This window comes from Pleurodeles waltl, chromosome 9 (assembly GCF_031143425.1).
Source record: "Pleurodeles waltl isolate 20211129_DDA chromosome 9, aPleWal1.hap1.20221129, whole genome shotgun sequence".
Classification (NCBI taxonomy): Eukaryota; Metazoa; Chordata; class Amphibia; order Caudata; family Salamandridae; genus Pleurodeles; species Pleurodeles waltl.
The window spans coordinates 125,178,072-125,205,194 of NC_090448.1; the positions used below are offsets into that span (position 1 = coordinate 125,178,072).

Here is a 27,123-nt window from a genome sequence, read left to right on the forward strand (position 1 = left end):
CCGAAGCCTTAAACTGACTGGTTTAAAGGAAAACATATTTTACTGTCGGTTACACTGCTAGATTTAATGCTGATGGAAAGCGTGATTTCCATCTCCACTACGCGAAAATGCGTTTTTTTAAATCTATATACGTGATAAATTAATTTGTCTTTGTTATGAGGCCAAATTGTATTTGTAAGGGTACTAAGGTTAACATTATAATGTATGCAACATTCCTTGTAGGTAATTGGTCAATACGCGCGTATGTACAGTTTTAAGGGTGACACTTAGGACAGTGGAGAAAGTGATACCGTGGATGTATGACGTGTCTAGGGCTGTATTAACAAAGAACCTCCCTTCAGCTTCACTGAGTCGTTGCTACAGCCTTGAGGTCAGACTCAAAACAGTGAATATTCCCGTTTGTACTCCAGTTACACGCCGTAAACGTGAAATGGCAGATTAAAAGCATTTTTACAATAGCCTAATAAAACATCGTGGGGAAGAGATTTCCGTTGTTTCTAGATTATGTTGATGGATCTGATAACCTCTTAATATTTGGTATTTTAAATGAACATCCATATGAGGGTGCCTTGTGTGATCTGTGCTTGTAATGTGCATTAAATATATTTCGGTTTGACACAACATCTGGCGGCATTGACGCCTGCAGCTGTCACAGCAAAGGCACTACGGGCCTGACAGTGCACCGTGTAAATCAAATGCTTTCATAACCACAGGGTTTATTAGATTTGCACCAAATGAGTCATTCAGTTTCATGACAAAGGCAAAGCGACCTCGCCCAGGTCCTGTTTGCATTTGCATCTGTTTTCATCTCGAAACTGTCTGCAAATGTTTGTTCACGTTTTAGAGTGTAGCACAAGGAGTGACTACACTCGTAACACGTTAAACGCTCCAGTGATGCTTTCACTGAAGACCTAATTACCGTATAGATCTGGTTCCTAGACATTAACTTTTTATTGTATTGGGAGGAATTAAACCTGGCATGCCATGGCTACCAGAGGGCCACTGGCATTAGATGGCATCTGAGGCTCACGTTATGCATCGGAATTTAATATAATTGTGCGGGAAGAAATTTTGCGGCATAACGTGCACATTAAGTGACGGCATTATTTTACCATTTTGTCATTTTACCTGACATTAACGGTGTGTTGGTACAAAAGTTTCAACTCACTGGCACCAACTTTACCCAGGACAACGATTACCTGAAAGGGTAACCCATTGGAAAGTGTCTGCTACTCTGTGGCACCATATGGTGCACTTTGTTTTAAAGCACCTTTTTAATATTTGGATTTTTGTTTGATATCTGCAAATTATGCAGCACATGGTCAGTACTGTAGAAAGGATGCCAGGTTAATATCTGATGGTGCAAGTAAGACAAGGCCCCTTTCGGATGCCGTTAAGTTAGTAAAATACAGCAGTTATCAGGGTTTAGTGGGCCCCGGTGCACTGCACCTGCTCCTCCAATGATAGGTGTGCCCATGCACACGGTGGCTTAAGTGGAAAGGGCAGTACATGGGGAAAAAATATGACTGCAGAATAATATAATATAATTTCAGTGGCACTGCCGAAAGGTGAAAAGTATTTGAAAATCCTTTTTCTGCTCACACCAATCTCTGGCTTCATTATCCAGTAGGATGTGCCAATGCTGCTCTAAATGGGCCTTTTACCAATAAATAATGGATAGAATGCAGTGTTGGGTAAAGGCCTCGCTACAGAAGGAAGCAATTAATGTCAAGGAACGAGGAGTTTATGGGTAATTATGTTTGAGTTGTGGTAGTGTTCAAACCTTAACTTGTACTACTACTGTTAAGAGAAAGGAAGTTATGAGTCCATTTAAATAAGAGATTGTATTAAGGAAATCACCCAACTTTCACTGTGAGTAAAGCACCCACAGTCTATGCAAAATACCAGGTTTATTCTCGATTTGTACCTGACATATTTCCAATCGTACTTCGAGAGCAAATGGGCTGCCGCTACTGGGTGGGCCAAATCGAGAGCAAATGGGCTGCCGATACTGGGTGGGCCAAATCGAGAGCAAATGGGCTGCCGCTACTGGGTGGGCCAACCCTTTTGTGCACCAGGCAACAACTTAACTAGATGTTGTAAAAGAACTGGAATGTTATCTGGCATGGATGACTACCCACTTCAAAGAATAATTACAGCCCTGGTCAGGGTGAACCATCAAAATCACTAAATTAACCTGAGCTTCACCCGTTGGTGGCTATGGCACAGAGTAGACGAGCTTAACTCAGGGCAATTTATAAAGTATTTCTACAGTACCAAATCAGTAATAAAGCCAAAATGCCAAAAAAATAACCATCCTTAACAGAATTGGACAATTAGAACCAGAGATAAAAAAAAATTAAAGTTAAGGAAAAATTGTGCCAAAATTCACTAAGCGCAAATTGATGGTCTGTGGTAGCTGTAGAGCAGGACCTAGGTGCAATTTTAGGTTGACCATGATGGAGCAGTGGTTGGCTACAACTACCAAGTTCATCTTGGTCTAAGATTTTACCTTCTGACTTAACACACTATGTCTCAGTCAGCTGCAGGAGTACATTTCTATTGCCCCTCAAGACTTCATGGGAGGCACCTGGAGTCCACTCCTTTGTCCTGAGTACTAGAGGGAGCAGGTTAGGTCCTTCAAGGCTTCTCATGGTCCAGTCCTCTTTTGATCTTCTGCAGGTCCCCAAAGTGTTCTGAATTGAGCCCCTGTAGGTGTTATTTTTATGCCTGGCACAAGTTAGTGGGTGGGGATGACTCCTGGGCCTGCTGCAACTAAGGGGGTAGAAGTTCCTGGGGCCAACTCTACCCACTTTTTCATAAGTTTCTGTTTGTCATACTACAAAAAGGCCCAAAATACCACGTTTAAAGGCACTTCCGAGCTGGTCAAAGACTTTGGCCACTCTAAACTTGAGATGTGAGGTCAGGGATGTGTGTGGGGATTGTGCTATGGTGATCCTAGTGTATACCTACATTTTGACTAAAATCCAGTTTGAATCAGGCACTGTTCCTGCAACAAACCCAGAGAGAACAGAAGTCTAGTAGGACAAAAGGGGGTTACTTCAGTAGTTAGACAATGGAGCTACCAGAATTGTCTTTACATCAGTTCTCTCCTTTTTCAAGTGTGCTGGAACTCTAACATATACGGGTCAACAGACCTGCCAAGTAGGATTTGACATTGCACTTATAAAAGGAGGCCCATGGTCACCACCCTGCATATTCTATGGAGTTCAGAGTGGTTATACCTTCCTATTCATATCAGCCAAATGCGATCTCCTGGGACTCATTTTATACATATTTCACATCTATTAAAGGCTGAGCACAGACTGAGAGCTGGTAGAGACTTTTGATAATTAGCCTTCTGTCTGTTCAAGCAGTTAAAGAGTAAGTTTATTTTCCTTAATAGTTATTTTAAAATTGACTTCAACATTGACCTGGACTTTTAATACCTTTTGAAACTAGTTGTTTAAATATTTTTCTAGCTAGTACCAATCCCAAGATACAGTATTAGTATTTTAGTTTTACCCTTGTTTTCTGCATACGATAGCTAGGCCTACCACAGTGGAAATAGCTTTTTAGGCCTTGTCACTCTAGGAACATGGTAACATGAAATGTCTACATCTCTGTAGGAAAGTACCATCTTGCCTGGCATGTTACCCCCATTTTTAAACTTCTATGTATGTTTGTTTTTGCCTGTGTCACTGGGATCCTGCTAGCCAGGACCCCAGTGCTCATAAGTTGTGCCCTGTATGTGTTACTTGTGTGGTGCCTTACTGTATCACTGAGGCTCTGCTAACCAGAACCTCAGTGTTTATGCTCTCTCTGCTTTTAAAATTGTCACTGCAGGCTAGTGACTAATTTTACCAATTTTCATTGGCACACTGGAACACCCTTATTATCCCCTAGTATATGGTACCTAGGTACCCAGGGTATTGGGGTTCCAGGAGATCCCTATGGGCTGCAGCATTTCTTTTGCCACCCATAGGGAGCTCAGACAATTCTTACACAGGACTGTCACTGCAGCCTGAGTGAAATTACATCCATGTTATTTCACAGCCATTTACCACTGCACTTAATTTACTTATAAGTCACCTATATATCTAACCCTCACTTAGTGAAGGTTAGGTGCAAAGTTACTTAGTGTGAGGGCACCCTGGCACTAACCAAAGTGCCCCCACATTGTTCAGGGCAAGTTCCCCGGACTTTGTGAGTGCGGGGACACCATTACACGAGCGAACTACATATAGGTCAATACCTATGTGTAGCTTCACAATGGTAACTCCGAACATGACCATGTAACATGTCTAAGATCATGGAATTGTCACACCAATGCCATTTTGGTACTGGGGTGACAATTCCATGCATCCCCGGGGCTCCAGCATGGACCCCGGGTACTGCCAAACTAGCTCTCTGGGGTTTTTTCTACAGCTACTGCTGCTGCCAACCCTCAGACAGGTTTCTGCCCTCCTGGGGTCTGGGCAGCCCAGTCCCAGGAAGGCAGAACAAAGGATTTTCTCTAAGAGAGGGTGCTACGCCCTCTCCCTTTGGAAATAGGTGTTAAGGGCTGGGGAGGAGTAGCCTCCCCCAGCCTCTGGAAATGCTTTGAAGGGCACAGATGTGCCCTCCTTGCATAAGCCAGTCTACACCGGTTCAGGGAGCCCCCAGCCCCTGTTCTGGCGCGAAACTGGACAAAGGGAAGGGGAGTGACCACTCCCCTGTCCATCATTATCCCAAGGGTGGTGCCCAGAGCTCCTCCATTGTGTCCCAGACCTGTACCATTTTGAATGCAGAGGTGTGAGTGCACAATGGAGACATCTGAGTGGCCAATGCCAGCAGGTGACGTCAGAGACCCCTCCTGATAGGCTCTTAGCTGGTTAGGTAGCCAATCCTCCTCTGAGGGCTATTTAGGGTCTCTCCTGTGGGTTTCTCGTCCGATAACGAATGCAAGAGCTCACCAGATTTCCTCTGCACTTCCCTCTTCGACTTCTGCCTAGGATCGCCTGCAAAACTGCAACAAAGTAGCACGAAGACTACCAGCAACATTGTAGTGCCTAATTCTGCTGGCTTTCTCGACTGTTTCCTGGTGGTGCATGCTCTGAGGGCTGTCTGCCTTCACCCTGCACTGGAAGCCAAAATGAAATCTCCCGTGGGTCGACGGAATCTTCCCCCTGCCATCGCAGGCACCAAACCTCTGCATCACCGGTCCTCTGGGTCCCCTCTCATCTTGACGAGCGTGGTCCCTGGAACACAGGGGCTGGATCCAAGTGACCCTGACAGTCCAGTGGTCTTTCTGTCCAAAGTTGGTGGAGGTAAGTCCATACCTTCCCACGCCAGACAGTAGTCCTGTGTACTGCGTGATCTGCAGCTGCTAGGGCTTCTGTGCACTTTTGCAAGACTTCCTTCATGCACAGCACAGCGCAGGTCCCCAGCACTCCATCCTGTATTGCCCAACTCGCTGAGTTGACCTCCAACTTTGTGGGACCCTCTTTTGTTGTGCTGAGATGACCGCCATGCTCAGATTTCCTGAATGCCTGTTCAGATGCTTCTGCAGGTGCTGCCTGCTTCTGCGTGGGCTCTCTGTGTTGCTGAGCACCCCCTCTGTCTCCTCCTCCAAGGGGCAACCTCCTGGTCCTTCCTGGGCCCTGGCAGCACCCAAAACCTTCAACCGTGACTCTTGCAGCTAGCAAGGCTTGGTTGCAGTTTTTCTGAGTGGAAACAACTCTGCATCTTCCAGCACACCGTGGGACATACTCTGACCAAAGGAGAAGTTCCTGGCACCTTCCATTGTTTCAGAATCTTTGGCTTCTTCCACCTGGAGGCAGCCCTTTTGCACCTTCATCCAGGGTTTAGTGGGCTCCTGCCCCCCCTGGACACTTCTGTGACTCTTGGACTTGGTCCCCTTCCTTTGCAGGTCCTCAGGTCCAGGAATCTGTCTTCAGTGCTTTGCAGTCAGTTGTTGCCTTTGCAGAATCCCCTATCTCGACTTTACTGCCTTTCTGGGGTAGTAGGGTAATTTTACTCCTACTTTTCAGGGTCTTGGGGTGGGGTATCTTGGACACCCTTAGTATTTTCTTACACTCCCAGCGACCCTCTACACACAACACTAGGCCGGGGGTCCATTTGTGGTTCGCATTCCACTTTTGGAGTATATGGTTTGTGTTGCCTCTAGGCCTATTGTCTCCTATTTCATTCTATTGTGTTCTACAGTGTTTGCACTACTTTTCTAAGTGTTTTACTTACCTGATTTTGGTTTGCGTGTATATTTTGTCTATTTTACTTACCCCCTAAGGGGGTATATCCTCTGAGATACTTATGGCATATTGTCACTCAAATAAAGTACCTTTATTTTTGGTAACTCTTGAGTATTGTGTTTCTTATGATATAGTGCTATATGATATAAGTGGTATAGTAGGAGCTTTGCATGTCTCGTAGTTCAGCCTAAGCTGCTCTGCTATAGCTACTTCTATCAGCCTAAGCTGCTAGAACACTACTAATCTACTAATAAGGGATAACAGGACCTGGCACAAGGTGTAAGTACCACAAGGTACCCACTATAAGCCAGCCTTCTACAATCTCCCACTTGTAAGTACCATGCACCCTTCCCTGGTGCGCTTGGAAGCGTACACAGTGGTGACTTATTGATATTTAAATTTAAGGTTTTTAACCTATACAAAGGCTTACTTTAACAGGTCCCACTGCAGGTTTACACTGCAAAAGTCAGGCTACAGAGGGTAGGCCAGAAACCAGGTTTGCACTGCCACTATAGTGGGTGGGACAATAGATGCTTCAGTCCTGAAGTGGCATTTAACTTCCCAGACTTCGGTGCACTTCTTACACGAACTACTAGGGACACACATGCACGTTAACTGCCCCCATCAGGAATAAGTCAATGTAACCGCGGTTAAAGGGCAAGCGCAGGCACTTTTCTACTAGTGAGAAGTCTTAAAGTGAACAGAGTTCGAAAGTCAGCAAAAAAATATGGTCCAGTAAAAGGGAAAAATGCAAGCTGGCCACGCAGAAAAGGCAGATTTCCTACACAAATATGAGAAGCAAATGTGCTCTTCTCCAGGCTAAGATGTTTCATCATTCTCTACTTTGTGCCAGTAGCTACACAATGCCCCAGAAGGCACAGTTTTTAGACCCTACTGAGTATAACCCACACACGTTAATCCCAAAAAGGGTATTTGAGAAGTGTCATAGGACCAAATCAAATGATACTGTGCAGCTTCTATTAAATTGGATCTTTCATATGGAAAATCCCACATTATCACTCTCAACGTACAGACTGGCAATTATTGTAGCCTTCCTTTAAAACATATATGAGGCTTGTCCCCTTACGTGACCAGTCACCTACAATAAGTGTTCCAGAATGGGCACTTGTTTGCTAAGGTCTGGTTAGGTTGTAAAACCCATAGTGACATAATTCAAGAGAGACTCTTAAAAGTAGAGTAGTCGTTCTTTGTAAGGCAGTGGCAGTAAAGAAAATTATAACTCAACACTGCAGCAGTGGACTGCGCATCTCCCCCGCGATTATTGTGGGTAAAGAGGCCAAGAAATAGCGCAGAAAGACGCACGAGGTGGTCAAATGTGCGCAAGTTGTCCATGCAGTCCCCGCAAAACCGATTGCATTTTAAATATCCGTATCCGACACATTTCAATAATGTAATTTTTTATTTACAGGCCAGATCACGACAAGTACGAAAGAAGGCGGGGCTATATGTAAGAAACTGAAGAGGAAACCGGATTTCTACGTCTCGCACTCTACATTTCATTAGAGGCATTGGAAACATGTGATTCAGACCGGTCAGTGCTGTGCTCCAAGAACACTTTCAAACTTTTATTACGTTTAACATTTTAATGCATGTTTTTTCTTGTTACATTTTGCCGTTTCCTTAGATTGTATATTGTTGTAGCATATGCTGCAATCATGTCAGGAGAATATGCTTCCTCCAGAGTCCCTTGTATGTATAGAGATGCACAGCCCAGGTAGAACCCTTTAGATTTGCACAGGTTAGTGCTAGTTTATTGGCTTTGTTACACCAAACCTTTCTGTCCTCGCCCCTTGTACAGTAAAGCAACGCGCCAAATACACTGAATAAACTTAAAATCCAAAGCAAAGAACAACGAGTGCACCCACCCGCACGGACAGGAAACACAATAGGAGGAGTCAGACGGGAGGAGGAGTTATATAGAAAACATAATAAAAATAGAAGAAGGACTTCTGTGCTACTCCTGCCGCGTGGAGGGTCAAACCTCATAGGTTAGCCCTGGGATGAGGAGGGCCTTGTGAGGGGGTAGGGACTGCCATCCTGGGACACATTGTATACACTGGCGCACAGGTTATGTTATGAGTGATGTGAGCTGCATGCATAGGCACTGATCCATCTCACCAACCACTGTTAAAGAAACCCCCACGGCATGAATGGCAGATATTTGTGCCCATACTGTCCTTACAATAAAATGATAATAGCGATTGAATTTTGTGCATCCTTTGCTACAGAAGTTTTGCCTTGTTGATGTACTCTGAATAAGTGGTTTTACTGTCTACAAACAGAGTGGTCCTCTCTTGATCGACCTCTGAGGATTGAAGGGCTACGTTGACCATGCTATGACTCGATCCTATGACATAGGGGTAAATTAGCAGTGATAGGTGATAACTAAAAATTGAGTACTGGAAAGAGCCATGTCGTTATCATTTTCCTTACTCTTGATTCCTCAGTTGTCGATTTTATCGCTATTGGCAGGGAGTTCCAGAGTTGTGGAGCTGGATAGAAAAAGCATCTACTTCCCATTTGGATTTCCCAATTTTTGGAACCTTCATAAAGTAGCCCTGTGCTGATCTTGAGGGGTCTAGTAGGGTGCTAGCGTGCCAGTATGTGTCTCAGTTTCTGAGGGCCTGTGTCATGAATCTGTTTATGCACTAAGCTTATGGTTTTGAACTTGTTTCTAGCTGTGATGGGCAGCCAGTGCAGTGTTTTCCAGTGCCTCGTTTGTTGATTCTGTTTTAGGGATTTTTGGGAGCATTGTGGCAGCTGCTGTTTGTACTACTTGCAGCTTTTTTTGTAATACATTTCGGAGAGCCTAAGTATAGAGAGTTCATGTAATCCAGGCATGGGGTTACCAAGGCCTGTACCACTGTTCTTCTTGAGTTTTCTGGGAGTAGTTTGATGATTTTCCAGATTGTCTTTAGTGTACCAAAACAACTATAGGCCAGTTTTGTTGCCTGTGCATCCATTGTGAGGGCAGATTTTGGATGAGAGTTTTAGGAATGGGGGGATTACCCAGCCAATCTGGCCATCTTAAATCAATATTTTCCTGTGAATTGTTTCACAGAAAGATCAGTTCTGTCTTCTCTCCATTACGTTTAAGGCAGCAGTTTGCCATCCACTTGGCCACATCCTCTAAGAATAAGGCTAGCTGACGGCTATCCAGATCTTTCCCTTTTGCAATTGATACCACTAATTGGAAATCAACTGCATAGGATACAATAGATAGCCCATGCTCAATCACAGTGTTTGACAGGAGTGTTAAGTATATGTTGTAAAAGGTGGGAATAGGTGCAAAACCCTGGGTCACTCCACAATTCGAGGCCATGAAGTCTGTAAAGCATGAGTTTTCCATCACCTGAAAAGTTCCATCTTCCATAAAGGATAGCATCCATTTCAGAGCATTATCGTTCACCCCTGTCTCTTTTAACCTCTGGGCCAGAATCCTACGATCAACAGTATTGAAAGCCTCACTTACGTATATCAGAATAATGGTGGCTGCTCCTCCCTGATCCAAAATGCTTTTAAGTTCCTCTGTGACCACCAGTAACGCTGATTCCGTGCAATGCTGGGGTCTGAAAGCCACCTGCGAGGAATGTAAAAGTTGATTATCTTCCAAGTGATTGGAAAGGGTCTTATTAACATGCTTCTTCATGATCTTTCCCATGGCTGGGAGAAGTGACATAGGTCGATTGTTAATATCTGATGCGTCTCGGTGAGTTTTTTTCAGCAGTGGTCTAATACCAGCAGGTTTCCATCTATTGGGCACTACTCCCAACTCCAGAGATCTATTTATCAATTTTGTGATACTAGTAAGGAGTATATGAACACCTTCCCCTGTGATCTGTGGAGGGGCTGGGTCTATGGGGGATCCAGATTTTACTGTTCTCAGAATTTCCTGTACCATCTCCTCATTCAGCTCGGGGTTCATATTAAGTGGGGTGATGTATAAGGGTGGTTCCTAAATTTGAGATTGCTGAATTCGGTTTTCACAATTGGCCAGGAGGGAGCTGCCAATCAAAACAACACATTCTGAGTGATAAACAATGACGTGAAGTTTAATCTCAATAGGTACGTAAATGGATGACTATGAATGTCAGCTAGAATGTTTCAAGCACAATGTTTATCTGAAAAAGAGTGATAATACTAGATACATGATAGTGTTGAAAACACACGAGAAGTGTTATAGCTCACTTGTCCATTAGTCCAGACTTCACTTGAGTAGGCCTTTCGTATGTTGCTTGTGCTGCTTGTTTACGTTCCAGTGCCTGTGAACGTATCCTTTCCTATTTGCATGCTCGTTTGGGGCAGTCTTTAGACCATCTTTTATTTTTATATTCCAATTTCCTGGTTTCCCTCGTAAACAGTCTACCAGGAGAACCAAGACAGAGTTGACTATGATAGACCACTGTGTTACCATCATAAAATGGTTCTATTTAGAACTGGATCACACACTATTCTTATAGCAGGATATTGGAACACTTTGGGAAGGAAAGAATCCAAAGATATCAGTTTTATTTTCTCAGTACAGTTTCACTTTTCACTGGGCTTTTTGGTGGGACCAGGCTTGATATGTACTTCCTTTCAGGGACAATTGCATTTTTTGTGGGGGGGGGGGGGGCTTTCATTGGTTGTACTGGTCTGTTTGGGCTTTTATTCACTAAAAGATGTGCTACTTTAAATTGTCTTTCTGGACCGAGTGAACTTGTCTGGTTTTATTCTAGCAGGTATTAGCCATAAATCTCTGACCTACACAAAATATGATTTCTCACTTAAATGTTTCTGTAAATAAATGTGATTTATTTATCTATTTATTTATTTGCTCACGGATGTAGTTTTGCACTTAAGTGTTGGCATGCTCTGATAGATGCTGCACCAAGGGTGATTTTGCATCTACATGTGAATTTGAAAGTATGAGTGTTTTTGCTTTAGCATGTGATTTTTTTTATTTTGCTTCTTGAAAAGTTTCCTCACTCCTGTTGATATTGTGCCTATGGTAACTCTGCAGCTAAATGTGATTTTACACATATACCTGTTTTGTGCTTCTGTCGGTTTTTCACGCTTCTGCTGATGTTGTACAGGAGTTGATTTGCTCCCCCAATATACAGCCAACTGAAGGTTATATCATTCTGAAGCCTGCCATAATGGGACATGCAGTGACCACGTTTTGTCTCTATATTGATTGATACCCCACGGTTGAATTGTGTTTCTACTTCTAAACTTGTTTTTTTCCCCTAAATGTGTTTCATACTCAACTGTCTTTAATCTTCCAATATTGTGAAACAAAGGCAATTTTTCACCCAAATTTGTTTTAGTTCCTATAATTGATTTTACATTCTTGTTGATGTTGCCAGGGTGAGTTTGCTCCATACTGTGATACCACAACAGTGCTTGCTTTACACCGAGTGATTTTGCATGTGTATGCGAATAGGAGCTTCAGTCATCCCAAGTAAACACTTTAAGAACATCTGTTGGGATGCTGTCAAAGCTCTCCCTCATGCTTTATTTCAACTACTCATTAACCTATCACATTTCAACAAAACAGTCAGGTGAGTAGATCCAGGGGAGCTGTTTGGGGTGTTACACCCCCACCCACCCTCCCACTAAAAAATGTGCTCTGCAGTTAGGTACAAGTGCTTTCATTCGGCAAATGTGACATGTCCGTCTGATTTCACCTGTGATTTTTACATGCCCACACTGGCAAAAACACACCTACTCTCTCCTCTATGTTTTAAAGGACATATAAAATGTTGATTAGTTTGAAAAATATTTTGCGTTTTAAGTACCCCTAACAATCCACACTCCTCTCTTTCCACTGTCCCTTAAGCCCCCTATCTGTCCTGCTTCTCATATAATGTGTTTTAACAAGATGTCCTAGTGTAATTGTTGGGGAATCTTAACCTCACACTTACCAATCATGCTGACCAAGCTATGCCCCTAAAAACCGTGTGAGGAGTACTAGGCTCTCCCTTTTGTAAAGTAGCAAAGAAGCAGCGTGGCCACCTGGCATTGAAGCAAATTCTGGACAGGACTGTAACAAATTCAGGACAAAGGGTCAAAATTCAGGACAAAAATCCAGGACAAATGGTCAAAATTCAGGACAAAAATTCAAGAAAAAACGTCAGTTTTACAGACACACCCAAGAGAGGTCATACCCCATTACGTTATCAGTGCATTTATTTACTCCTTTTTAACTTTAACAAAGCACTATTTATTCTCTGTGGTCTTTTTGTGATTGCCTCCTGGTGTGTTACATTCAGGTGTCACGTTACATCCTTGTTCAGTATTAAATTAATGCCCTTCAGCACTGTATCAAGGCCATCCCCCCTCCCCAAATCTACCAAATCTCTCTTAAAGACAAAGTAACAACAACATTGATTATGTTTCTGAACATTTTAAATCTTCTGCCAAACAGTTTGGGAAACGTTAAGGTAATTAATCTTGTGCTAGTTTAAACAAATTGAACAAAAACATCTGGCTCATCCCAACCGCCTATGGACTTTCAACCTAAAAAAAATGTAATGAGGCAGGGCAGATGGTGTGGGTGACAGTCTCACACCTAATGTCAGGGTGTGAGGTACCCACAACTTGTCTGTAGTCTCACAGCACTAGAGTGTGTGTCTGGGACTCTGCATTTATCTCAGAACTGGAAGCCCGATTACCAATCAAAGATAATAAAAGAGGAGGATGAAATCAAGATGAAATAGGAGGTTGTTGCTAAGAACCGGATAAATAAGGAAGAGAAGAACAAGGTTGGACAGTTCCTAAAATCAGACAAGATGGATCCACCAAGACTATCAGAAGGTATTGGGTACCTGGGGAGTCATCTCTGCAGACAGGAGAGAAACAGCAGAGGCACTGTCAAGTGGTTGAACAAGCAGCACCCTCCCACCTTGGCAAACTCTTCTGGTGCACTGGTCTGCTGTTAGTGCTTGTGAAGGGTGAGCAGAGGCCAGACCCCTTGCAAGTTTGTGCAAGGCAACTGACCTCTTTGTCCATGTCTTAAACTGTTTTTGAAATTGAGCAAAAGCCAAACTAGTGATCTGGGTTATCCCTAAGTGTCAAGTACACATACAATCTTCAAAATATTTGGGATGTAAATTGCAAAAACAAAATGTAATTTTTTTAAAATGCAGTTAATGTTTCTTTAACATATGGCACTGTTTTCCCCTTTATATACAACTAGGCTTCAGGTTGAACTGGGACCCAGTTGCCTTTCGATATGTAGTGGTTAATATCTACCATTCTCCCACTGATTTGCTGAATGGAAATCTCAGCAGAGTGTCATGGTCCCTCCGAGCCCAGTTTGCTTTTCGGTCTTCTCTTCCGCTTTCTGTAGTGGGCCACGTGGCACTAGTGAAGATGGTGTGCTACCCTGATGATCGTATCATTTTGCAAACCTTCCCCTACTCATCCCTCTTTCCTTCTTCAGACATGCCACATATCTGATTTGGTCGCTCAGGCACCGTAGGGTAACTATTTCCACTCTAAAGCTACTCGTAACTGCTGGTGGATTAGGCCTTCTGGACTTAAAACGTTATTATTCATCTGCACAGGTCCACTGGGTGGTTCACTGGCTTTCTGCCCATCCCCCTGCATGAGATGAGGTTTATCCGTAAAGACTTTTAAGGTGGGCTTACTGCACTGTTCATTGTTTCCTACTGACCATTCTATGGATTCACCACCCGGGGTTATCATGCACAGCTTTCTCTTGCCTTGCTAAAACCTGTAACCTCACTGACATGAAGAAGCCCGGTGCTCCTGCACTACCTTTGCCAAGGCTTCCCACTCTCACAGGATGGCTGTGCTCAGAGCAACTCCATCAGTGGCATGCTCCAGGTGTCTTAAAATTGGGGGATTTGTTTCTGGATGGCGAGCTACCAAATTTCCAAACCCTTGTGGCAGACTACCATCTTCACCCCGTTCAACTCCTTACTTACATCCACCTTGAACAATCATTAAATGCCCTATTTCATGTCTGCCACCTAACACTAACCCTACACGAGGTGTGCCAAAAGCTCTAAACCATAGGGACTGGTGGCAAATTGATAGAATGGGTGCACAGACCTTTCCTGCAGCATTGAGACCACTCCAGGTCTTCTCGTCATACTATCTGGGTGATTGATGTGGCCAAACATCTACAAGATACGGACTGAACTAAAATACTGGACTTTCCCCACAAAGTATCCCACAGCTCTCACTTTAAGTACATCCATAGAGCTCCCTTGGGAATGCATTCCAGCCGTTGATTGCCGTTGGCTTTGTGGTTTGTAACTCGCATTTCATTGCTTTCAGTTTGCTGGTTTTATTTGTTTTAGGCTATGTAGCTTGAGTTTGTCCCTTCCCTTACCCAAACCTTATTTACAGTATCCTTCTGAGTGCTCCCTTTCAGCAAACAAGCCTGTAAATCTTGTTCTTACCTCATCGCATTTGCCCTGCATTCAAAGAACAAGGTCAAATGTCAGGCTCTGTCTTCGGTGGGAACTTCGTGTTTACTTTTCTTTCTCTGACTTTAAAGTGGGAGGATTATGCAACAATTGTGCTGGATTCTGGGATTAGAAAAGAGGGTTTTCTATTACATGACAACATTTAAATATATTTTAGAATATATTAGAATTAGAAGTAAAATAAAGCAAATTTGTGTTAATTCTGAACTGTGCTGGAAACAAATACCTTTATATGATTAAAACAAATCATTGCATTAGGTGATGCAGTTTCCACACATCATCGTCTGTTTACTGTATAGTTTTATTTGAAAAACAGTATATCTGTGCAATGTAATAGTCATTTCAATCAAAAACGTGTTGTCTGTAATGGCAGTGTGTTACCACACCATGCATACTCCACTACACTCTGCTCTGCACCGCTCCACACCACTGTACCATACTCTGCATCACTCCACTTTACACCACTCCATGCCACTGCACTGTGGGACACTGCACTCTTTTCCACTCCACCTTATGCCACTGCACTCTGTGGTACTACACACTACGTCCCTCCACTCTACTCTGTACCACTCTACTCTATGCCAATGCACTTTACAACTCTCTACACCACTGCACTCTGCGTGCTATATCCTCCAGTCTAGGCAACACCAATCTAGTCCACACAACTCCACTCTGTGCCACTCTGCAACACTGCACTGTACACCACTGCACTCTATGCTAATACACTCTATGCTAGTGCACTTTACTCTGTAACCCTCAGCTCTATGCCCATGTACTCTACATCAATACACTGTACGTCACTCTAATCTACTCTATGCCACAGCATGCTACACCACTTTACTCTTTGCCATCACACTCTATGCCACTCTATACATCTCCACTCTACCCTGCACCTCGTCACTCTACGCCACTTCACTCTACTGTGAAACAATCTACTTTATGCCACTGCACTCTGCACCACTGCAATTTATGCCACTAAACTCTACCCTACACCTTTCCGCTCTATGCCACTGCACTCTACCCTGAAACAATTTATTCCACACCACTGCACTGTACGACACTCTAAACCACTGCACTCTAAAAAAAACTGCACTATACACCACTGCACTCTAACATTCTACTCTGAAACCTTGCACGGGCCGCCACTATACTCTACACCACTCTACTCTGTACTACTGCATTCTGCACAATACACTCTATTCCACTGCACTCTATATCACTCTACTCTGCATAACTCCACTCTACGTCATTGCACTTTATAGCACTATACTCTGCTCTGCACCACGCTACACTACTCCACTCCTCACCACTATATGTGACGGCACTCTGCCACTCGAGTCTGCTCTGCACTCTATGCCACTGCACCACTCTACACTACTGCACTCTCTGCAACTCTATTGTATGCCACTCTACTCTGCTACACTCTTTGCCACTCTACTCTGCCCCATGCCACACTGTGCCACTGCAGTCTAGATCAATGCATTCTTAACAACTGCACTGTACACCACTGCCCTTTACTCTGCACCACTGTACTCTACTCCACACCACTGCACTGACACTATTCTGCAACATTGCACTCTCTGCCACTGTACTCTACACCACTCTCCTCTGTACTACTGCATTCTATACCACTGCACTTTATGCCACTCTACTCTGCATCACTCTATCCCACTGCACTCTACAGCACTATACTCCACTCTGCACCACTGCACTTTATGCCACGCGTCTACTCTGCACTCTATGCCACTGCACCACTTTACACTACTGCACTCTCTGCCACTCTAGTGTATGCCCCTCTACTCTGTCCCAAGCCACTCCACTCTAGACCACTGCACTGTATGCCATTGCACGCTAAACAACTGCACTGTACCCAACTGCACTTTACTCTGCACCACTGTGCTCTACGCCACTGCTCCTATGCCACTGTACTCCACTCTACACCACTATGCCACTAACTTTCAGCCATGCTGAACAGCAGCTACTCTGGTGCATAACATGGCTAAAACACATTAGCAAAGTCAATAACTTGCGTAGACGAGACCTATTGGCTTTGCTAATGTTTGTTAGTACTATGAGGTACTGAGGTCCCTGAATGAACTGGGACTGTGTAAGTCCTTATTTTAAACATACATTACACACATCATAATATAGGCTGCTACAAAATGCGCAAATACATATAGGTTAAAAAAAACCTTCTAAAATATAGATTTGAATAATGTAAAAAAAATGTTAGTACTAGGTATAAACTGTATAACAGTCCATTAAAACTACACACTGTGCAGCTCACCTTGGAACACCCTTACAGTATCTCTCTAAAAGAAAATATCTTTGTCATCAGAAAGCTTCAAGTGACTCCTTAGATTAAAGTCAAAGCAGGTTTCCAAGCCCCTTTGCATTTGCAGATTCACCAGTTATGCTCATTTGCATTTCTTTAGGGAAGGAGACACCCTGCCAAGAAGGCCTTTTCTTATCTGTCTGGCACTCCCTCCCTCCCTCAGAGCACAGGGGACTCTCCCTGCCTTTCAATCCAGCTGGGGAAACTGATCAGTCCCAATTACATTTTTTCCTTTAGGTGAAAGACTAAAATTACGGACAAAATTTACGGACGGGTGGTCACCCTACAAAGAAGTAGTAATCAAGGATAATTGCTCCAGTCTAGTTAGCTCTACCTTTCAAACTCTGTAGAATAATTCAATGTGTATTGCAACAACCACAGTATTTTGTCTTAATCACAAAGATTCACTGGAAAAAAAAAAGTTTATCAGGGGAACGTAATTCCAATTTTTTTTGTTTGGCATTTAAGCTGGGTGGCGTGCAAAAATGCATAAAATACTAAGAATTAGTTTTAAAGAGATTTGGTTCTGATAGTATACCTGGGCTGCAAAGAGCTTCACAAGAAACTGCAAAACAACTTGACATTTTCCGTTTGAGGAAGCTCTTGTTGCTTCACAATGTAAAACAAAGAACAAGTAGCTCGGTTAAATCTGCAGCAGCCTAAAAAGAGAAGAACGCCGTTCGTTTTTGTCTTGAGAGATGGTGATGTAAGATTGCCAGGAAATGTTATCAGCAAAATGGTAAATGTCCAGTCTGTGTCAAGGGGCCCATGTGGTTGGAATAGAAAGAGGGGGAGTGAATGGTGTGTTAGAACATGAAGGATTTGCAGAAATGAAGGAAGATTCGAGCCTTGAGATTTGAAAGGTGTGGATTTCAGCCTGTATTTGTGTTTTTAGTGACTATTGCATTTTACAGGCTTCTCTAACGAGTAGGGGCCAGATGTAGCAAAGGTTTTTCCCCATTCTGTGTCTGTGGGAAAAAGTGTTAGTATATATGGCCCTAGATCACGAGCTACTGGTAGCTCTTCAGCTAGCTGTAAGCAGCTCTCCTGTGTGCAGCCCCGTCAACTGAACTATAGGCTTTTTGCTAGGTTGAATGAATGTCTATACTAAAAGTAAAGTGTGTATTTAAGATGAAAACGTGTGCAATTTAAGAACTAGTATGCTGATGTTTGGGGACAAAAATAGTTGAAGTTCCAAAATATATTTAAAGCTGTAATTTGAGTGTTGAAAATCATAGGGTTTAGGGGGACTTACTAATAATATTATTAAAATGATTTAGGGGCATTGTAGATGTAGCTATTATGTATTACCAATATAGAGTCATTTCACGTTGACAAAGGATTTTTACATTATTGCTTGCAACTGTGACTGATGCACTGTGATGATCACTATTGGTAACTTTGTACATGGTGTCCACTCATGTAATCATGCCTGATACGGTTACTATTACATCTTTAATAAAATTAGTGTCTCGGGGGTACTGTCATTGAACATAAGTAGCTCTTATTACAGCGTAAGTTGGAGACCTTCGTTATAGAATATAGAGGTTTTGATGCATCACAGACAAATGCTCTACTGAATCAGCACAATTTCAATAAGCTGTAGCTTGTTATGAAGGAAAAATAATGTTAGACACTGTAGAGCTCTTCAATACCATCATGTCATTTCCAAAGCAGTTAGTGTTACCTTTACGAGAAACATGTGCAAATTGAAGTCGAGCTCTCTTAGGTCTTTTGTGGACCATACCAAAAACCTAGTGAGCTTTGAGCTGACCCATTGCTTAATTATTATTATTATTTTTTTTTTTTTTTTGTGACTCCTTTGCTTACTTATTTTTCAACGTCTTTCCTCTCTCTTCCTGTGCTTTTCCCTTCTCTGAAGCATAGCCTCTTTACTATACTTTTTGATTGACTAGTATTCTTTCACTGTTCAAGGGCTTCCTTTGCTCTCTTGCACCTACCCAAACTCTGCGGCTTTGCTTCAGCCTGATGCCCCACCCACTCCTTCATTACCTGTCAATTCCCTGGCCGTCCATATGTAGTTAAAAAAATATATATATATGTGTAAGGAAATGCCTCCTTGGGATGGTTACCCCCTGACTTTTTGCCTTTGCTGATGCTAAGTTTTGATTTGAAAGTGTGCTGAGGCCTGCTAACCAGGCCCCAGCACCAGTGTTCTTTCCCTAACCTGTACTTTTGTTTTCACAATTGGCACACCCTGGCATCCAGGTAAGTCCCTTGTAACTGGTACCCCTGGTACCAAGGGCCCTGATGCCAGGGAAGGTCTCTAAGGGCTGCAGCATGTCTTATGCCACCCTGGGGACCCCTCACTCAGCACAGACACACTGCTTGCCAGCTTGTGTGTGCTGGTGAGGACAAAACGAGTAAGTCGACATGGCACTCCCCTCAGGGTGCCATGCCAACCTCACACTGCCTGTGCAGTATAGATAAGTCACCCCTCTAGCAGGCCTTACAGCCCTAAGGCAGGGTGCACCATACCATAGGTGAGGGCACAAGTGCATGAGCACTGTGCCCCTACAGTGTCTAAGCAAAACCTTAGACATTGTAAGTGCAGGGTAGCCATAAGAGTATATGGTCTGGGAGTCTGTCACACACAAACTCCCCAACACCATAATGGCTACACTGAAAACTGGGAAGTTTGGTATCAAACTTCTCAGCACAATAAATGCACACTGATGCCAGTGTACATTTTATTGTAACATACACCCCAGAGGACACCTTAGAGGTGCCCCCTGAAACCTTAACCAACTACCCGTGTAGGCTGACTGGTTTTAGCAGCCTGCCACACTCGAGACATGTTGCTGGCCACATGGGGAGAGTGCCTTTGTCACTCTGTGGCTAGTAACAAAGCCTGTACTGGGTGGAGGTGCTTCACACCTCCCCCTGCAGGAACTGTAACACCTGGCGGTGAGCCTCAAAGGCTCACCCCCTTTGTTCCAGCACCACAGGGCACTCCAGCTAGTGGAGTTGCCCGCCCCCTCCGGCCACAACCCCACTTTTGGCGGCAAGGCCGGAGGAGATAATGAGAATAACAAGGAGTCGTCACTGGCCAGTCAGGACAGCCCCTAAGGTGTCCTGAGCTGAGGTGACTCTGACTTTTAGAAATCCTCCATCTTGCAGATGGAGGATTCCCCCAATAGGGTTAGGAATGTGACCCCCTCCCCTTGGGAGGAGGCACAAAGAGGGTGTACCCACCTTCGCTAGTAGCCATTGGCTACTAACCCCCCCAGAGTGTACCCACCCTCAGGGCTAGTAGCCATTGGCTACTAACCCCCCAGACCTAAACACAGCCTTAAATTTAGTATTTAAGGGCTCCCCAGAACCTAGGAACTCAGATTCCTGCAACCTAAGAAGAAGAGGACTGCTAAGCTGAAAAACCCTGTAGAGAAGACGGAGACACACCAACTGCTTGGGGTCAAGGGTCAAGGGCAACAAGTTTTTATGTTTACTTTGTCCTTGGGACAAGTAGGCCCAACCCCCTGCAGCACAAACCCTTTGGCTGCCTGTTTACAGAGAGTGGCACTCTCTGCAGTTGAGGTAATGTGTTTCCAAAAGATAATGCTGTTGCACTTGTATTTATGGTTCATTATTTGAAAGCCTTCATTATTAGGGTGCATGCTGTAAATAAATGTTTTAAGGTCACACTTCACTACTGACGTTGGTTCCAGTACAAAAAAAAAAAAAAAAACGTGTACACACATGTTTGAAAAGTTTAGGCTAAGAGGCTAAGTATAATGCTCCCAGAATGCTCTCTGATTATATGCAAATGAAGTGTCATCTAGTAAAATGTGTTGATGCATGCTAGTATTTCCCAAAAATATTTCTAATGGAAAATCAGTGTAACCATTTTCAACACGATTATGGGAAGCATGAAAATAAACAAACACTGACAAAGCCAACTGATCTGACATATTTTTATAAGTCTTTTAGTTTCATCAATGCGTGCCTTGTTTTGACATGGCTTTTATAACACTTTATTGTTGTGGGAGCTACCAGGCCCTCAACATTGTAACAAACATTGGCAAAACCCCCCCAAAAAGTTTTTGAACTCTTAAAGCACACGTTGCCACCAGCGGCATAACAAAGGCCCCGCAGCCGCCCTCCAGGGGGCCCCTTCAGCACAGCACCTGCCCTGAGTGAGTCTGGAGAGGGGGCTCCTCCATGTTCTTTGCAAAGGGGCACACTCCAGTTTCGTTACGTCACTGATTGCCACTGTAGTTCCTGACTCTGAACAAAACTATTTTGTGTGGCAATATGCTCCTTGTGGAAGAGCAGAATGTGATCACTCACAGTAAAGCCAGCCGAAAGAGAGAGAAATAGAAGTTTAATAAAAACAAAATGTCTTTATTAACACCAGACCTAATTAGGGACCAAGACCCATATGTAGGTAGATTTTTGCATGTCGCAAACAGCGACTTTCGCTGTTTGCGACGTGCCAAAAGCACATTGCGATGCACAAACCCAGTTTTGCGATTCAGTAACCTGGTTACCGAATCACAAAACGGGTTTGTGACTCGCAATTAGTAAGGGGTGTTCCCTTCCTAATTGCAACTCGCAGTGCAATGTAGGATTGTTTTGTGACCGCAAACGATCCCCATGGGACCCCTTCCCCATTGTGAATGTCACTGTAAACATTTTTTCAGAGCAGGCAGTGGTCCTGCGGACCACTGCCTGCTCTGAAAAAATGAAACAAAAACGTTTCATTTTTCGTTTTTGTTATGCATCTCGTTTTCCTTTAAGGAAAACGGGCTGCATTACAAAAAAAACTGCTTTATTGAAAAGCAGTCACAGACATGGTGGTCTGCTGTCTCCAGCAGGCCACCATTCGCGAGGGGGTCGCAAATTGCGACCCACCTCATGATTATTCATGATGTGGGCATTTGCGAAGCCCTTGCGAATCACCTATGGTGTCAAGGACACCATCCTACATTCGGATTTGCGACTCGCAATTTGCAGGTCACAAATCTGAACCTACCTACATGTGGCCCCAAATTCTTAAAGAAAGTCACAAAAGTGCACCCATGGTATATGTCGTACCCCTATAAAATATTTGTGAACTGTATTTTAGCATGGGTAAATACGATGTGTAGATTTGCTCATGTGAAAATCTATTGAGCATTTGCAAGTTCATTTTCCCTCCAGCCACTTTCTTCCCAACCCTGGAAGAAGTTCTAATTCTGCCATTGTCAGGAGTAAATGTCCAACCTTTCTTATTATGGGAAAATATTAGAGAGAAGCTGGTAAAAATCTTTAAAACATGCAGGTTAGTAGGTTTGCAGACTCAAAGGCATTCCAGCCCTGGAACTATTGCTTACTGCTTCCTCCAGCCCCATTATGCAGATCTGCAGAAAGGTGGCAAAATAAGGAAATTGCTACAGTAGGGATTGAAACTCCAAGTATTCAAGCCCTACTATGGTAGTAGCCCTGGCATAATCAGAGAGGCTATTAATTGCTGCCATAATTTGTCGCCACACTACATGGCACCAAAGGGACAAGTAGATCTTTTTACAGGACAAGTAGATTTGAGAAGCAACCTGTCCCCTAGACAAGTAGATATTTTAATAAATTCCACACCCCTGAGAAGGACCAAGAACTCCCGAGGTCAGCGGCTCTGTTCACCCAAGACTGCAACGTTGTTTCAAAGGAGCAACTTTAAAACAACTGCGTTTCCCGCCGGAAGCGTGAGACTTGTTACTCTGCACCCGACGCCCCCAGCTCGACTTGTGGAGAAACAACACTTCAGAGAGGACTCCCCGGCGACTACAAGACCGTGAGTAGCCAGAGTTGCCCCCCCTGAACCCCCGCAGCGACGCCTACAGAGGGAATCCCGAGGCTCCCCCTGACCGCGACTGCCTGTTCCTCAGATCCCGACGCCTGGAAATGACTCTGCACCCGCAGCCCCCAGGTCCTGAAGGATCCGAACTCCAGTGCAGGAGTGAATCCCAGGAGGCCCTCTCCCTTGCCCAGGTGGTGGCTACCCCGAGGAGCCCCCCCTTGCCTGTCTGCATCGCTGAAGAGACCCCTTGGTCTCCCATTGATTTCCATTGGAAACCCGACGCGTGTTAGCAGCACGGGGGCGACCGGGTGCAGAGAGTGTACTTTCTGTAGTAACTTGTGTCCCTCCCCCCCCCCCCCAGGTGCCCTACAAAACACCCCTGGTCTGCCCTCCGAAGACGCGGGTACTTACCTGCTGGCAGACTGGAACCGGGGCACCCCCTTCTCCATTGAAGCCTATGCGTTTTGGGCACCACTTTGAACTCTGCACCTGACCGGCCCTGAGCTGCTGGTGTGGTAACTTTGGTGTTGCTCTGAACCCCCAACGGTGGGCTACCTTGGACCCAAACTTGAACCCCGTAGGTGGTTTACTTACCTGCAAAAACTAACTAACTCTTACTCCCACCAGGAACTGTTGAAAATTGCACTGTCTAGTTTTAAAATAGCTATATGTGATTTATATGAAAACTGTGTATGCTATTTTGATTATTCAAAGTCCCTAAAGTACCTACCTGCAATACCTTTCATTTAAAGTATTACATGTAAAATTTGAACCTGTGGTTCTTAAAATAAACTAAGAAAATATATTTTTCTATACAAAAACCTATTGGCCTGGAATGGTCTCGGAGTGTTTGTTCCTCATTTATTGCCTGTGTGTGTACAACAAATACTTAACACTGCTCCTTTGATAAGCCTACTGCTCGACCACACTACCACAAAATAGAGCATTAGTATTATCTCTTTTTGCCACTATCTTACCTCTAAGGGGAACCCTTGGACTCTGTGAACACTATTCCTTACTTTGAAATAGTGCATACAGAGCCAATTTCCTACAAAATATATATATATATATATATATATATATATATATATATATATATATATATATATATATACATACACAATTTGTAGGGCACAACAGCTGTCATTTACCTCCAGGCTTTTCCAGAGCGCTAACATCCCTTTCATGCCATTAAAATGACATTACTCTTTAAAAAATATGCATTGATCAAAGTGTTGTGTGCGTCTTGGATCGATAAGTGAAAATATTATGGCAATGGCTTTTTTCCATAAATGTGTGTAAGCTTTATGATGCATGCATACCCGCCCCTACGACATGCCTTTGTTGCATCAATGTGCCTTTTTAGGTCGCAGCCTACCAGACAGCTGAGCTGTCAGTTTGTAAAGACATATTGTGGCTATACCAATAGCTTACCTGGGAATGCACTTGCCACAGTGCTTACCATCACATTGTGTTTTGTCATTCACATTTGCTTGCTTTTTTTGAACTTGCTTCATTTGTTGTAACTTGTTCAGTTTGTGTTTGTCCCTCCCATGCAGCATGTGCCCATTTTTTCTTTTTCCTGAAGTACTCCTTGAGATTGCCTGTGTTTTCCAGCTTGTCTTTCCCATCCCACCCCAGCGCTCCAAGTTGTTTTGTGTCCAGTGTTCTGCTGTACCAACTACAGTACTCAATGTTCTTGTCTCTCGCTCGAATCTTTCTCCCATGTGCACCCTCCCTCTGTGTTGCTTTGTCCTCTGCCCGCTAACCTCCATGCGCTCCTGCCCCGTGCTCTATATTCATCTCTATTGCTGTTGTGCTGTTTTCCATACTGCCTTCCCAAAGCTGCTTTCCGCTCACTCAAGTTTCTTTGCTGCGGCTACTTTCTGCCTGGCCACTCACCCCCTGGCCACTCACCCCCTGGCCACTCTCCCACTGTTGCTTAGTGTCCACTCACTCTCTTTTCATTGCCGTTCTTGATTTTCCCCCACCCACCCACCCACCCACCCCATTTTACCACTGTTGGTTTTCCCCAGCCTCCCTCCCATTGTTGCTTTTCCCTCTCCACCCTCCCTACTTTGCAGCTGTTGGTTAGCGTGCACCCCCTCTCCTACCCCCATTGCTGTTGTTGCTTTTTTCTTGCCCACCATTGCTCTGTTCTCTCTGTTGTCACTATTGTTTTATCCCTGCCCACCCTCTCTATCTCTCTCTCTCGATTGCTTCTGTTTAGTTCCCTCTTTTGCCACTGTTGCTTAGTTTCTGACCACCCTCCTCTCTCCCCAATTGTTTTTTTCTTTCTAACCCGCTGACAATTCTTCCAGTGCTGTTGTTGCAGCCCACCCTCCTCTCCGTCCATTGCCATTGTTCCTTTTACAACGCTGATCATTCTTTTGTTGCTGTTATTGCTTAGTATCTGTCCACTATTCCTCCATTGCTGCTTAGTGTTCAGTCACCATCCCTCCATTGCCACTTAGTGCCCTCACCCTTCCTCTGTTGCATCTTAGTGTCTGCCTGTCTAGGCTTCCTCTTTTGCTTTTCCAAGCCATCCTCTGTGCCTTGAAATTGTTTCTCAATGCCCACTCACTCCTTATTGTCCTTGTTGATTCCCTCACCCACCCTCCATTTTCTCTCTGAGTTGCTGCTTCCTCTCGTTGCCATTATTGCTTGCTCATGCTTTTATTTTTTTCGAAGTTTTTTTTACAAAATAAACTTTGCGAAAGATCTCAAAGGTGAGACCTTTTGGCTTTGCAAGAGTTTTTAGTTTGGCAGTGCCTTACAGCATCAGCAGAAAAAAAAATGACTTTTTTGCTGATGATACAGAGTACTGGCAAAACCATTGGCAAAGCTAGTAGGTCAATATGGTGAGATCTAACAGCTTTGCCAATAGTTGGTTTAAAGCGCTGGCATCAAATTGTTTGAGATTAGCTAAAGTCTCTAATCAGAGATGATATGGACAGATTATCTCCATTTTAAATGAGAGATGAAAAAATGTTCGCCGGTTTATATATTTTTACTTTCTATACTTTCAGAACATGTGGACAGTCTACAGTTTTCTTTAAATCAGTGCAACTTGAATATCTTGCTGGACTTAAAGTATTCTGAACTTTTGGCTAGCTTGTCTGCAGTTTGTTGAACCACTTGCGCCTTGAACAGCAAGCTACCAAATGTGTCTTTTGATTTGACTAAATACACCCCTCCTATCTCTGTGCATCTCCCGTTCCGGTGCCCCTGTACTAATATGCCTCATCTGTACTGACTTGGCTTTATTTCTTTGCACGTTTTGCCTTTTTTTGTTTGTTCTGTATCACATTTATTTTATGTCTCTTCCCTACGTCTTTATGACCCACTGTGCCACCTTTGTGTTCCATTCTCCTCCACTATCCATGTCTTTTATGACTCTGCTTTATTTCTGTGCCTGCTTTTCCTCTGACACTGTCCTTTCAGTTTCCTGCCCCTGTCCTATATACTGTCTTTTCGATACTTTGCCTGTGTGATTTTTCTCTTCAGGCTTCCTTTCTAGTCCCCTGTTCTTCTGCTCCCAAGCCTTCTACTCAGGTGCCTGACCCATCCCCCTTATCTAGGTACAATGGCCGCAGGTATGGAGAGGGCTTGCCCACCCCCTCTGAATACTGTGGTATGCGATCTTTTCTGAGGACCGCTGCATAAGCATGGCTGCCACCCGCTGAATCCGTTGGCAAGAGACCCACCCTAATGAAGTCCGCTTTAGATGTTTTTCCTTAGGTCCTAATCGAGGATTTTCTTCTCTTCATGAGAAGTTGTTGCAGCTGCACTTTAGAGGTCTCTATGTACATGTTGAGAGTTACCTTCAGTCTTGTGGTATGAATTTTATTCTGTAAATGCCCAATCCAAAGTAATAATATAAATTAGGGACACCTGCTCCCTCCTACTGCCAGGAATTGGCCCTTTTAAAATGACCAAAGGTAAACATTCATCATTAACTATGGCTGACTGGACATCAAGAAGGCCCCGAGCCTATCCCAGGGGAAGCCACGCTGTATTCATTGACAGCCCTCCATTGGTCATCCAGCTGTTCAGATGCACTTATTGATTCCCATCATGGTGGTAACTGCAGCCTCAACCTTCATTGGAACAACTGCCCTCTAGGACACTGTGAATGCATAGCACTGCAGGACTACACTGGGAATATAATACTCCTTGGAAATAATATATCCTATTTTTATGATCACTGCCTTGCTACCTTGTCCAAGGGCAGCCATTGGTTGCAATTTCCAGAGCACATAAAGCCCTTTGCACATA

The 27,123-nt window shown here is 43.9% G+C and overlaps 1 protein-coding gene across 4 annotated transcripts in view; it reads left to right on the top strand.

The window, feature by feature from the left end:
* Positions 1-27,123, top strand: part of PRKCD (protein kinase C delta) — a 315,192-nt gene that overhangs the window by 88,444 nt on the left and 199,625 nt on the right. For all 4 annotated transcript variants that reach the window (XM_069206388.1, XM_069206389.1, XM_069206390.1 and 1 more), the window contains exon 2: positions 7,681-7,803. The gene's annotated coding sequence lies outside the window, so the exon portion shown is untranslated. The remainder of the gene's footprint in view (positions 1-7,680; positions 7,804-27,123) is intronic.